Source organism: Microtus ochrogaster, chromosome X (genome assembly GCF_000317375.1).
Source record: "Microtus ochrogaster isolate Prairie Vole_2 chromosome X, MicOch1.0, whole genome shotgun sequence".
NCBI classification, from domain to species: Eukaryota; Metazoa; Chordata; class Mammalia; order Rodentia; family Cricetidae; genus Microtus; species Microtus ochrogaster.
In genome coordinates, this window is record NC_022026.1 from 40,617,490 (window position 1) to 40,632,759 (window position 15,270).

General features: G+C 38.3%; 1 protein-coding gene across 1 annotated transcript in view; it reads right to left on the reverse strand.

Moving 5' to 3' along the window:
* Arhgap6 (Rho GTPase activating protein 6) overlaps window positions 1-15,270 on the reverse strand; it is a 257,159-nt gene that overhangs the window by 240,750 nt on the left and 1,139 nt on the right. The window lies entirely within an intron of this gene.

The window sequence follows — 15,270 nt, forward strand, 5'->3', positions numbered from 1 at the left end:
CTGTGGGTTCTTGGGCATTATTCTAGAGCCAAGTTTCTTGCTAACCCCATAATGGCTCCCTCAATCAAGATATCTCTTTCCTTGTTCTCATATCTGTCCTTCCTCCATCTTGACTATCCCATTCCCTCAAATTCTCCTCAACCTCCACTTCTCGCCTTCCTTCTACCCCCTGCCCCCGTGCTCCTAACTCACCCATTTATTTTTAACATCAATTTAACAAGTTTATGTGTAGTTGAACTTCTTTTTAATTTGGCAACACTTAATGTAACATGTTATCCTAAAAGGACAGTGAAAGTATCCTAAGATCAGCAAACACATTGACCTGTTAGTCAGTTTCTTTATGAATCGAATCTGGTTGAAACTTCCAGAAACATCACTGTTAAGGAGTCTTTAGTATACAACAATTATAGCTATAATGTACATAATTCAAGTATGGTATTTATAAAATTCTGCATCTCTAGGATTTCACTCCAAAAGAGTTGTATGTTGTAGTACCTAAAGATTTATAAAGTTTTATGTTTTTAACGTTATAATGTATCTTTTACAATTTTAATTTTCATTCTTAATTAAGTGTATATGTGTGTTTCTGTGTGGTTGTTTGGATATCAATACAGTTGTACACAGGGGCCATAAGGCATTAGAGCCCCTGGATCAAGATTTACAGGCGGTTCTAAGCCAATGTGGGTGCCAGAAACTCAATTCAGGTCCTCTGGGAGAGCAGGTGCATTCTTAACCACTGAGTCATCTGCCCAGGCCCCCAAAGTTAAGGAATTTTCTTTGTTTTTCTTGAGACAATGTATCTCTGTGTAGCACTGACTGGCATTGAACTCTCTGTATAGATCAAGCTGGCCTTGAAACTCACACAGATTTGCCTGCCTCACCCTCCTGAGTGCTGAAATTAAATGTGCACCACCATGGCAGGCCTTGATTTTATTGTTTTAAATTATTATTTATACCCTAAATCCAAAGGATTTTCCAGTGATGTAGAAATTGGGAAAAGAGATGAGCTTCACACACTTCAATCTATATACATATATGCATTACTTTTTATGCAAGAGCTGACTTTATTTTGTACCTTGTACTTACATAACACAACACTAGACCTGTCTAAAGACTCTATGGTAGTTTGAGACTCGTTTTACACTAGAAATAAACTTTTGCAGTAAAAGGCCAGATAGAAAAGCTATACAGTCTTTTGAAAATATTTGATTTTGACATTGTATCCGCAGATAATATGTAAATGAATGGATGTGGATATGCTTTAATAAAACTTTATATATAGACCCAAAATATTATTCTCTATAATTTTTACATGGCCTGAAATATCCTGATTTTTTTCAACCATCTAAAAATGTAAAATTGTGCTGGAGAGACAATTCAATGGTTAAGAACACTGGCTGCTCCTATAGAGGACCCATGTTGAATTCCCAGCATCTGCATGGAAGCTCAGAACCATCTGTAACTCTAGTTCCAGGGTATCTGTCACCATCTCCTTACTGCCTTGGGCACCAGGCACAAACATGGTGCGCAGATACACATTCAGGTAAAACACACACAGACAAAATGGTCAATAAATAAAATGTAAAAGTTATTCTTAGTTTGCAAGACGCATATGAAGGAGGCAAGGGTTTGGACTGATCCATGGGCCACAGTTCGCTGGCCCTTTATTTAACAACTAATGCTGCACTTTCAGGCATTTGTCAGAACGAAGTAGAAGAAAAGGCAGGAAATGGCAGCTGGGCAATTAAGTTGATATAATGAAGGAAAATGAGCAAAATTTTTACACTTCAAAGACAAGAAATTTTATGTATCTATTCTATTTTTAATTTACCTCATTTATTTACATGTCAGGATAGATAATGAATTAGTCATTTTAAAAATAATTATTTTCAACTGAAAATCACCTCATTTGTAATTGCCTCTGATCTTAAAACAAGCAGCAAGCGTATAAAAACTGTTAAGTGACACTAATAAATAGAAGTAAATATAAAAATCTTCAGGGAGTTGTTGGTCAAAGGACACATTTTCAGGTAAACAAGAGGAAAGTTTAAAGTTTTTATTGTTAGTACTAAGTGATGACTATAGTTAAGAAATTTTTTTATTTATTTGAGAACTGCTAACATGAGACACAGTGTTCTTACCACAAAACAAGCGTGGGAGGCTATAATTCTGTTAGCTACCTTTATTTATGCATTCCAGAATGCATACATGCTTAAAAATTTACTGCAAATCATACACACAAGCATCTTTTGGGGCAATCAAGAATAAACTTTGAGGTACTGGGGAGATGGCTCAGTGGTTAAGAGCTCTTCAGAATGCAAAGGGACAGGGAAATGAGGTGAACAGATGTGCATGCTGTGAAAGACACAAGGAATAAATGAAAAATTATAAGAAAGAAGAGCTCTTCTGGAGGCCCCAGGTTCAATTCCCAGCACCCATATGGTGGCTCATAATAGTCTCTAACTCCAGTTCCAGGGGATCTGATGCCCTCTCCTGGCTTCCATGGGCACTGTGCAGATCACAAATATACAGAAAATAAGGGTAAATCTATGTATAAAAAAAGAAGAAACCTGGAGACAGCTGTTTTGGTGCACATCTATTTCAGTACACAAAAGTCAGGGGAAGAGGATTGTCAAGAGTTTGAGAGCACCCTAGGACAGGTAGTGAAATCCAGTGCAGTTTAGGCTACAGACTGAGTTCTTTTTCCCAAATCATAGATGAATTATAGATGAGTAGACAATCAGAAAGATAAACAGATAGACTGATTGATTTTTTGAAGTCTCTAAAGAAATTATGAATGCCTCCGTTTGCTAGTTTGAGGAACGAGAGCTACTGAAGATGAAGGAACTAGGGAAGACTGTGGCAATTCTGATTAAACATGAACATTATTTATATAATATTTTAAAAACACATTATTATCCTATTACTGTGGTCTTTGGGTATAAGTGGAAGAATACCCAAATTTTACATCTGTTGCATATGATGAAATATATAGATTTTCAGTACAGAACAAATTCATTGACCAAATTGCAAGAAAAAAATGAAATAAATTTCTGTATTCTTAAAAACGTTAGTGCACTCAGCAATTTTATTCAACGTTTTGTGTGTGTGTGTGTGTGTGTGTAGTGAGTGCATTTCTGCACTTCTTAACTTCTTCCTCTCCTCTTTTCTTCACCCCCATCTTGAAAGGAAAGCATTTCCTTACCCAGGGCAGTAGCCATGTAAATGTGATTTGCTCCAGCCAATGGTAGGTAAGAGGAAACAGCAATGTGCTAGATTCCTGTTTATACCCTGGGAGTACTTCATTGATTCTATTTACATTCTTGTGCTCCTAAATATATATGCAGCATCCTATGAGCCAGAGTAGTCTGTCACAGAGCATTAGTCTGACAATAGCTAACTGATACAAACACAACTCTACATTCATACAACACACTATAAAGTAGGCGTTAGTTCCATGTTCCAAAACTTTGTGATGAATCTGCATTAAATAGGAAAGTGCATCTCAGTACAGAGATCACCTAGAACAGTGGTTCTCAACCTTTGGGTGACAACTCCTTTGAGGCTGAGTGACTCATGCACAGGGGTCACCAAAGACCATTGGAAAACACAGATGTTTACATTATAATTCATAACAGTAGCAAAATTACAGTTATTAAGTAGCAACAAAATGTTATGGTTGAGGGTCACCATAACATGAGGAACTATATTAAAGGGCTGCAACGTTAGAAAGGCTGAGAGCCAATATCCTAAAAGATCCCATAGTTCTTCAAATCAAAGCTGTCCTTAGGCTCTCTAGAAGAGCCTCGGTTCTTTTACAAATGTTTGCGAGGAATGATGATAGAGTTCTAGCAATGTAGTGCTAGTTGCCTAACTTACTGAAAGAAAGAGATGGATTCCATATGTCTAAGTTGTAGAAATAGTCTCCCTTTCCAATATATCTCAAAGCATAATCATATAATGAGGCATCACTAAGTGAAGCACACAGTAAAAAGTGTGCTTATCTTTACACAATTGGACAATATCGGCACTTGTGATACCTTTTTTTTTCTAAATGGTTGGAACTAAATAAATGCAGGAAGTCTTTGTAGCTGTGTCTTAATGATAAGGTTTTATTCTGCAGCCATCCTGAAAGAAAAAAAACAGCAATTACGGGTGGGTGTACAGCTAAATCTTGATAAGGGTCAATCTTTTCCCCAAGAGAGGTCTATGAGCTGCCACTCCCTTGAAAATGAATAAGTAAGAATGCACGTGTACCGTGAATGCCAGGGTTTACATAACCACTGTACTGACCAGAGCCACTGCAAATACACGAGGTGCTTGCGTTTATCCTTGTTTATAAATACTTTTGGAAAACGTTGATGAAGGAAGACAGCAAGTTCACGTGTACCTTTTCTAGGTGGCTGAGAGTTTAACCATGCAACGTCATTCCTGAAATGGATAGTCCATTAGGACAGTCATGGAAAAAGGACAAGAGAAGCATTCAAGGAGCATTAAATTTTGCCATGTTTCATTCAAAATCACTCTGCTAATGAAAATTATAAAATCACAGCAGTCAATTAAAAGTATCAAACAGGGTGTTCATTGGTGGTGGTGGTAGTATGTGTGTGTGTGTTGTTGTTAACAAAACAACACCAAAATCCTGCTAATCTCATTATAATTTTGCCTAATTTTCTCTTGCTGTCTATGTTCAATATTCAATGCAGTCAGGGACCTTCCCAGTGTGGGGAGGATGGAGAAAATACTTAGATTATAGAAGCTCTTTTTAAAAGATTAAATAAAATGATATGTGTAGGCTATTCATATCTTCATGAAAAATGTTCAACAAATATTGGATATTATTATTACTACTGTCAAACTAAATGTTCCTAAAAGATCAAACACTTTAATTAATTAATCCTTTGCCAGCAGTGCATGTACTGAGCATGTATCAGGCACATGCTACAAGTTGCCAGCTAGACTGTCATTAGTTGATGGTTTTGGCCTCTGTCTTCTAATATTTTCCAATGTTTTGTGCATATTGTCTTCAAAGAAACAAGACAGACACAGTGACAATAGATGTACATGTGTTTTAAGCTATCTGTTTTCTAAATTGGTCTGACACATATATAGCCATTTCCTTGTGAATATTACTGTTTTGCTTCTTGTGGCTGCATCAAATTCCATTGTGTATGTGCACCTCATTTTCTTTATCCATTTTTTCTACTTCTGGGCAACTATGGCAAATCCACTTTCTAGCTATTGTGAATGGTACAAGAATAAACATAGATGTGAAAGTGTCTCTTTGATATGTCATTGACTTAGTCTCCTTAGGTTTATTCCTAGGAGTAGCATAGCTGGGAAATATAGTAGCTTTTTTTTTTAAAGAAAGCTCCATATAGATTTCCACAGTGGCTGCAACAGTTTGTTTTCCCACCAGCAGTATACAGGGATTGCCCTTTCCCCACATCCTCATCACCATTTGCTGACATGTGTTCTCTCTATTGTTTGTTTTTATGATGATAGCAATTTTTTATATGGCAAGATAGAATTTCAAAGCAATTTCCCTGATAGCTGAAGATCTTGACACTCCTTCCCTTTTTGAGCATTTATTGGCCATTCGTATTTTTTTCTTCTTCTGAGAACTATTTTTTTAAATATTTATTTATTTATTTATTTATTATGAATACAATATTCTGTTTGTTTGTATGCTAGCAGACCAGAAGAGGGCACCAGGCCCCATTACAGATGGTCGTGAGCCACCATGTGGTTGCTGGGAATTGAACTCAGGACCTTTGGAAGAGCAGGCAATGCTCTTAACCTCTGAGCCATCTCTCCAGCCCCCGTTCTTCTGAGAACTATTGACTTCATTTTACTGACTGGATGATTTGGTGGGTGATTTTACAGTCCACATATAAGCTGAATATCAGCACACTGTTTGATACATAGTTATCAAAACATCATGCGTAGTAAAGAAAATAACCACCAGTAAAGAACCAGCTCACAGAATGGGGTGAAAGATATCCAAAATGGTCATTTTCTCTTTGCCAAATTAACTGGGTTACAAGCAGGTTCAATTGCAGTCTTAGGTTGCAACCATTCCTTAACCAGAAGAAATAAATAACAATACTTTTATGCTAAAAGCTGAAACCACACTTAGCAATCAGGGAACAGCTAAATGAATTCTTTGTTTTTCACTGTTTAGAAAACAAAATACATTAGACTAATCATGAGCTTAGAGGGAAAATTATTCATCGCAGTTTTCATTTATAGTAATAAATTTTAAACAGAGCACTCAATAGTGTTCTTCTTAGTTACATATGTAATTTTTTTTGAGACAGGGCTTCTCTGTGTAACATCCCTAGCTGTCCTGGAACTAGCTCTTGAAGACTAGGCTGGCCTTGAACTCACAAAGATCCATCTGCCTCTGCCTCTCGATTACTAAGATTAAAGACATGTGCCACCATCACCCGGCTATGTATATAATGATATGGTCACATATACATATGTAATAATGTAAGTGAAGATTATATCCTTTAATAAGTATATGACTATTCTTACTGGGATATAGAGTACACATTGGTGGATGTAGCATGGTTAATAAAAACCCAGAAACAGATATTAGGGTTCAATCTGAAGGTCAGAAAAGCAAAACATCCAGCAACGGGCTCTTTACAGCTCTTCAGAATATCCTGCTTTACAGAAAAGTCTGTTGGATATGCTAGGCCTGTAGGCCGAAGATAGAGGCCCCAACGTTGCAAAGGAACTTTGGGTGACTGTCCAGGCAGCCAGCTGTTTCTGTCATTTCTCACATTTTTTGGAAGTCATTTGCTCACACTTCCTGCTTACTCTGTTAATATTATTTCCTTCTTGGGTCTGTGAGGAAGTTGAAGACTAGATAGTTATAGTTTTCCTTATTTACCTTATGCAAGTTATGCAAGTTACCAGAAAGCAAGTTATGATAGAAAGTAAATTAGGTACAAGACTTTGGACTCATCAAGATAGGATAGATATGAAATATTTTCTCTGACACTGTCAAATGCAAATGAGCTAGACATTTTTGATGTATTTATTGCCTGTATATATTGCATATAGTCATTGTACTTACTGTATATAGTTTTCTTATATTAGTTATAGCCTTCCTTTTCCTTTTAGACAAAAAGGGGAAATGTAGTGATATTTCTTTTGTAGTTTAATAAATAAAGTTTGTCTGAAGATCAGAGAGTAAAACAGCCCCACTGGTCAGCCACACAGACCAGGCAGAGGTGACACACACCTTTAATCCCAGTAGCCACACTAGTTTGTCATAGAAACTGGGTGGTAGTGGTGCACACCTTTAATCCCAGCCATAGATAGGAATATAAGATGGGAGGAGACAGTTCTCAACAGTCATTCTGAGATTCTTGGAGGCAGAATCGCCATTTTGGACTGAGGTAGAGGTAAGAGCCAGTGGCTGGCAGTTTTGCTTTTCTGACCTTCAGATTGAATCCCAATATCTGTCTCTGGGTTTTTATTATTTATGCTACAGGGGGAATTTGAACAATATATGAGTAGTTTAAATATGCTAATTAAATACTTTAAGCAATTTGGGAGCCCTCTAAAGGGATATAGGCTCTTTCATTAGTAAATGAGCCCCAAGACTGCATACACTCAGGTTGGACTCTCTATTCACCAGTGTCTTCAACTCGGGTTGGTACTCTCCACCAGCATCCTCCCCTCCATACACACAGTGAAAGGAAACAAAGCATCTGCCCTTCTATGTTCTAGGCTCTGCCTTATGGCACATATATCACTAGAATGTCTGGGCTTGGTTCGAGGAGATGGGAAAATAAAAAAAAAAAGATGCCAAGAGATGGATTGTTGCAGTCTACTTTTTCATCTCCAGATTTTGCCCTCTGGACACATGTCTAGTATCCCTTCCAGTCATGCTGAGAGTCACTGGGTTGTCATACCATTGCACCTTCCATGACCAGAGTTCCACATAGCTAATCAGAGTCCCTTGCTACCCTTCATTGCTTTCCTTACATCTGTCAACATGTCAGAAATAGCTTTCTCTTCAAGTTAAGCATTTTGAGTGCCTTTTCTGTTTCGATCTTAACACTATGATTTCCTCTATGATTCAATAGCTTAAAGCAAGAGAATGGCCTATGTTTTGAGACAAAAGTCAAATGATTTTTTGTTCAGATAATCATTTTAAATTGTGGTTAGCCCATCAAGACCAACATCATAGCGTCTGGTAGAGCATGAAAGACATATGCATATATACAGAAACAGCACTGAGAGCTACCATTTCAAAGTATTCTGAAAACTCAAGTTCCCACCCCTTTAGTACAGTTCTACTATTCTGTGGGTGTAACTAAAGTGGTACTGCTATAATAGAGATCTACAACCTTGTCCAGGGCTTTGTGCCTGTCTGAAGCAGCACCCACACAACATAAGAATGCTCAGGAAATTCAGAACGGGCCACTCTCCATGCCAAAAGGTGCCTTCAGTTTGTTTAAATCTTGTACTGACTCAGGCAATTTCTTTGCCAGATACTTCAGTCAGCTGTATAAAGGGCCCATCTAAAAACATATTGTTAAAGTTAATCTTCAAAAGTTGGTGTTCCCATAGCAACTTTCCTCCAAATTCTTCTGAAAAATTCTTTTCAGAAATCTAGTTTAGTTGACACCCCAAATGCTCACATTTTATTGTAATTTTTTAATTAGAAAGTGCTAAGAATATATCAGCCAAGATGGAAAGGAAAACCTAATGGATTTTCACTTCAAAGGGTCAAAACATGTTTTAAGGAAAGCAGAAGTAAAACCATATTTAAGTGAACAATGATCATATTTAAACTTATGATCAGATTCCTGGTGCCGCATCATATCCCTTGTTCATATCAAATGCTGTGGATGTAACTCAGTGGATGAAGTGCCAGGCCAGCATACTGTATTCACAGCAAAGTAACCTGCCTCTACATAAAGAAACTAGTACTATGTCAGTGGTGATGACAGCCCTTTTTTTCCCTCACCCATTGTCCCTTTTATCCTCTGTTTAAAGGAGAACACGTGTGTTTGGGAGAACTGATGACTACTGTCCAAAATCTAGCAAGTGGCTAGTACCTCTATTTGCCCCTTGTCCATCATATGGGAGCCTACATTCTAAAACAGATCATGTGAATTATCATGAAGTGAGACGGGCAGAGGTTTAGAAAAGACCCCCACAATCATCTCAACGGCAGAAAAGATAACTCACCAACTACAGGCTACCCTGCGCTTGTCCAGGTGGGATTGAGGACCAAGAGTTTAGAGCCACAGCCTCTCTCCTTTCTCATTTTTTTTCCTTTCAGTGCAAAAAGTCTATGTCACATCCCTAGGCAACGGCACAAAAGAACACGCCCACACTTCTTGCTCTCAGGCTGTTGAAGGTCTGTTGTCCACCCATGAAGGTTTTCTGAGAATGATTCGCATCTTCTTTTCAGAATTATACCTTAAGGTTTTAGACACAGACTTACCGGATTTGAGCAACCGCCGTGCCTGCTGAGTCCTAAAAGAGAAAGGAAGCACACCAGGTGTGGCTAATAGATGTTAATGCATAGAGAAGGAAACAGTTCTTAATCCCAGGATTTGGAAGAACATCAGTACTGAGAAAACAAGAAGCAAAAGTCCCAAAGTGTCAAGGCTTCTATAATGACAATACCCTTCGCAGTATCAGTACTTCATGGCCATGCACTATGTTGTGTAGTTGGGACACGCATCCATCACAGGGCATTTTTCATTTTGTCAAAACCATCTTCTCAAAAGCTGAGAAATATACATGAATTGTTTTGAGGTATGTCATACAAAATGGTTCTCCAAACATTAAAGATTTTGATTTCTATATAAAAACATCTTAGTTGGGGCTTTGGGTCCTCAGCACAATTGGCACTGGGAAGTGGACAATTCCTCACTGCGTATTGTTATATATTGTAGGATGTATACCTGCACCTCCAGTATCTACAAAATCGATGACAGGCACAACTCCTTCCATTAGTGACTTTTAAGAAAACTGCCTTGAGACCTTGTCAAATGGCCCCTCGTAGAGAACTACTGACTTAAATTAAAAACAAAAATTGGGGGACATGTTGGCAGCCCACAATATACAGACCAAGGAGCATTTCTCTGTCTCCAAAATCCTAAGACAGTTTCACTTAAATGAACACTAACCTCTAAAACCGGGGAGCTCTCTGAAACTTTGTACTCTACCACTTTGGCATCACATAAAGTATAACATTGTGCTATCAAGTGCTGCTTTGTTGTTGATTCCTAGATTTTTACAGATTCAAGCTTTTGCTGCTTCAGTAATAAGTTGTGAGCTAAATAAGTCAGTATCTACTGTTTCTAAACGTGACTGATATCAGAATGACCCACAAAGGTTTTTCAGATTATTGATTTCCAGTATGGTCCTTGGATGCTCATTTAGTAGGAATTTTGTAAAAAGATGAAGGCAACATCTTAACAGTAACCCATCTGTAACCCACTAAATAATGAACGACAAGTAAACTTTGAAAACTCCTATTAGTCTATGTAAAAACCAGAAGCTAATTTGTTCCACTGCCTACTCTAGGCAGTGGAGAAAAGATGGAAATATATTGGTGAAGGCTTGTTCTGAACAAGCTTCCACTTCAGTTGAGAGAAATGAGCACTGAATATAAAATATGATAAGAAACCCAATTAAAGCAGAGGCTCGTGAGGTATGATCGATAGTAACTGAGAGGGGTCAGAAACACTTTGAAGAAAGCCTTCAAGGAAGGCGACTCTTTCCCTGCCAATAACGTGAAGGCTGCAGAAGAGAGTGCCATACAAAGACGGTTCTCGGCTTAAAGGACAGATACAAAAGCTCCTCAAGGAGGAGTGGTCAATTTTATAGATCATACAATACTGTGACCAGACTAGAGAAAGGTGATAAGAAGCAAGAAGCAGAGAAAGATCATGTAAGAGGGTTTAGACGGTTAAGGTCAAGAAGGAATTTATTCTACTTGCAATAGAAACAAACCAAAGATCTTAAAGCATTAAATTTCACTGTATCATTTTATTATTAATGGATGCTTCTCAATACATGGTCCCCCACCTGTTTTCTGAGATGGTAGAGTTTAGAAACTATCAAGAGGGAAATGAGGAACCAAGAATACAGCAAAGAATTCTTATGACTGGAAAATACTCTCACAACCAAGTTGAAAATCAAATCCATCCAGTGAAGGGTTATCACAAGATGGGGGAAGAAGTTCATCCCCAGAAAAAAAAAAAACGCAAAATAAAATTAAGCAACATGTAGTATCTGTTTCAATGATTGGCTGATATCTTTACTATACAGTACCCAGTGGGAATCTGATTATCCAGTAACAGTGATGCTTACTGAATAGTTTGGAAGTTGGGAGGCATGTCTTCTTTAAACAATAGGTCTTCCAGCTTAAAGAGGCTTCATCCAAGTAAGAATGTAACCGAAAAAAAAAATACCATGCTGGGAAGATGGGAGGTTAGGAAAGGTATTTATAATGAGTCGAGGTGTTCATCAAGGGAATTCAGTGACCTCTCATTTATTCACAAGTTGAAGTTTCGCTGTTGTTTTGTTTTTAACTTTTATAAGAAGATAAATGCAAAGCAAATAGTAATATCTGCTTCATTCTTAGCTGTCCCCATTGGCAAGCACTTGTGGATGGCAAGTGATTTCTATCTATACAGCCCGACAGCAGAGCCCAGCTTTTGACATCTTCAGAACTACCAAAGAGCATCCTGTATTCAACATTACTGAATCATAAAACAACTCTAATGGCTTCAAAGTCTATGGAAAATGAATGTTTCTGGAGGGACCACACGAAAAGTTTTTGTACTAAGACCTCTGCGATCCTGTGTTAAGAGAAGACTTACTACCAAGGTAGAGGGCTTAATCTTTTGGGTAAGCTCCTTAGAACACTGTTAAGTGGAACTGGGTGGAGTCAACTTCTGATTACAATGTTTTGGTCAAAAGTACAGATGTCAGGGTAAGCACACCAAACAGGAAGTGAGGTCAGCAATGGAGCTGTTAAGAAGTCTGCTGAGAGAAATGGAAGAGAGCAAACAGATCAACATTAGGTCTCATCTCTACAGGATTCATGCAGCCTAGCCATCACGACATGCTCAACAAGCACCTACTAGGCTCCCAGCACTTTGCTAGATACCGGTATGATGGCAAGGACAAGATGCACCCAGTACTCCACAGAGTTTTCTATCTACCAATCAAACAGCAATGAATGCTCTCAGTCCAGTGCCTTTTCATGTGGGCTATACTGAGCATTTCATTTGCCTTTCTTTGTCCAATTCAAGAAGAGCAAAGGTCAACGACTCAAAAGCAAAGACCTGGAGAGAACTCCCTGAAGTCACAGGGCCAATTTTCAAATCTAATTTTTTTTCTAATGCCTTTTTGGGAAAGTCAAGAGTTTATGGCATTGATCTTCTTAGAAATTTAAAATTTAGAATTCTGACTATATATACTATGCACATTAAGAGGGTATTTGACCATGTGATTTGACAATATGGATGAACATATTAAATTACTAAACACCATATTAAATCCCTAAAAGCCTCATATTTTGCTGCTAGATGTTTACTACAACAGGGCGTATAGGAAGAGAAATAATTGGGTTTAACTGTTTCAACCATATAAATAACACAGAAGAATTCCGTCAAGACAGGACACCTGGGTAATGTCCTTGGTTCTGTCACTGAGCTATTTCTGCACCACCTTCAACTCTCCTGCTCTTCCATTTGATTTATTTACACCAGAGGATGGAAAAATATGCATAATCCACAAGTCTACTACTTGAATCTGAGGCTAAAACTGACCCAAATGTTTTCCAATCACTTTGAAATTTGTTTTTTTTTTAAGATTTATTTATTTGTTATGTATACAACACTCCTTCCATGTATGCTTGCATACCAGAAGAGGGCACCAGATCTCATTATAGATGGCTGTGAGCCACCATGTGGTTGCTGGGAATTGAACTCAGGGCCTCTGGAAGAGCAGTCAGTGCTCTTAACCTCTGAGCCATTTCTCCAGCCCTCACTTTGAAATTTGAATGAAGTCTGATGATGCTTAATAGCCTGTAGGTTCTCCAGAAGTGTGGCCAAAAACCACTGGTTCACTCATGACATCCTTGTTATTTATACTCTATTCCCTATACAGCCCAAACAAACTAAGTCTGGAAGGTTTGATTTCCTAAACTCCTCTCAAATATGTAAATGGCTTACAACATTCTTCCTAGCTATTATAAAACACAGGTCATCTTCTCCCATCTCTGTTAGAAGATAGGTCGCATTATAGATACACTCTATTTTTTAATTTGGAGCCAGAGAAAGCATCCCCAAATCTGATAAAGTCACCAAGAGGTACTCAAGGACAACACCCAGTTGTAATGATGGAATAGCCAGAAACTGAATGTGAGAAAACCACGGAGGGAACACTTTGAACAGGAACATAAGCTGCTATGATACATTCGTTCTGCGGTGAAGATAAAGAAAAGCATCGTTGTACCACACTTTGAAAAAGTAACTGATACCATAAATTTTCAATGCTCTTATCACTTATGCATTTTCTCAGTGATGTTTAAAGTGGACCTTAAGAGGTGAATGGAGTGTCCTGAGTCTGGGAAATTGTTCAAATACATAACACACAATAGACGCTCCACAAAAGGTTTTTTTTTTTTGAGTGAATAAATGACAAGCACTTATTTAGTATATGTAGTCTTGCTTTGGACAGGAAATACAATGCTCCAAAGAAAGAATATTAACTATTTATCCCTGGGTTTTATTTCAGGGGAGTGAAGAAGTATTAAAGACTCATAGAGGGGAAGACTTTCCCAGGAAGAGCATAGTGCAGTCAAACCCCACAGAGCGAAGCAAGTGGAATATTTGTGCCGAAGGACAAAACAAGTCCAGAATTATTAAAAACCCAAATGACTGAGGTAGACAGAGTTCAGCAGTGAATCTTCAGCCCCGCAGGGTCTTGCTACTGTGAAAAGCAACAAGTTTTACTTTGAATTCCACCTACTATGCTGCTGAACACAATTGCTTCATCATTATAACGGGTGTGTGTGTGTGTGTGTGTGTGTGTGTGTGTGTGTGTGTGTGTGTATTCAGAGCACCCAGGTGATTTCTTTCAGAAACGCTCTCTAAAATCTTCCCTTTCCCAGTCCTAATACAAAGCACATCTGCATAAAGGACCAAATTAGTAAAAGGGGCTGTTTACCGTCAAACATTTAGAGCCTAAGAGGATATTGTACCATGAGCTTGACCATGAATTTATTATTTTAGGAGAGATATATTAAAATGACAATATGAAATACTTGGGCTGTATTTATATATTTGTATATGGAAGTAATAGCCATTCATTAAATGGTCACATAGGTTTTTATGTAAGGAGCCAGTTATCACCTTTCCTCGGCCACCAGCTCTCTAAGGAGGGGCTCAAAATGACCTGTAATTACAAACCAAAAGGCACCAGGACACAGCTTATGGACAATATGTCGAAGGCAGGTGATGAGAGTGCACACACAAATAGGACAGAATAGCAACCATTACAAAAACCTGATTACCCTTAAGACTACTTTAAAAGGTCAATCCCAGAGCCACCAGTGCCTCCGCAGAAACGAACAAGCATCAGTAACTGCGCAACGCTCACTTGGCTTTTCCCGACAAACAGCTATGCTAAACCAGAGAAAGAGCTGTTTCTTGTTCCTTGAAAATCAGCCTAGGAAAGAAACTTAACAGTTTCCTAGCTCACACCCTCACCTTTCCAGTGGAAAGAAGTGATAAGAGGTGCTCAATTTGCCTCAGTGACCAGTCTAGAACCAACGCAGGCAGCTCCTGAACCTCTCAGCCTACCATTCCTGACTGCATCAAATCCTTCCTTGAAATAAAAAAATACAGTTTTAATGGGAGTATGCAAATTCCAGACAGCCTTTGCCTTACTATAAATATTGATTTTTTTTCTTGTCAGCTCTTTGTCTTGTCTGTTTCTCTCCAGGTTTTTTTTTTTTTTCAAATTGGCAGTCAGAATGCTCAATCTCAACAGTGAAAAAAGCACGTCACAGAAAGCCCAGTAAACCAGCAGACGACAGAACAACTGTGGCGTCTCATCTCAAAACTACACATCTTCAAGGTTGAAAATAAAAGGTCTAAAAGCTGCTGCCTGTCCCCTCACAGTCTTCAGAAGTAGTGCTCATTGCTCAAAGATCTTTCTTTTCTCCCGTCTTGTCTTCTTTCCTCCTCCTCCTCCTCCTCCTCCTCCTCCTCC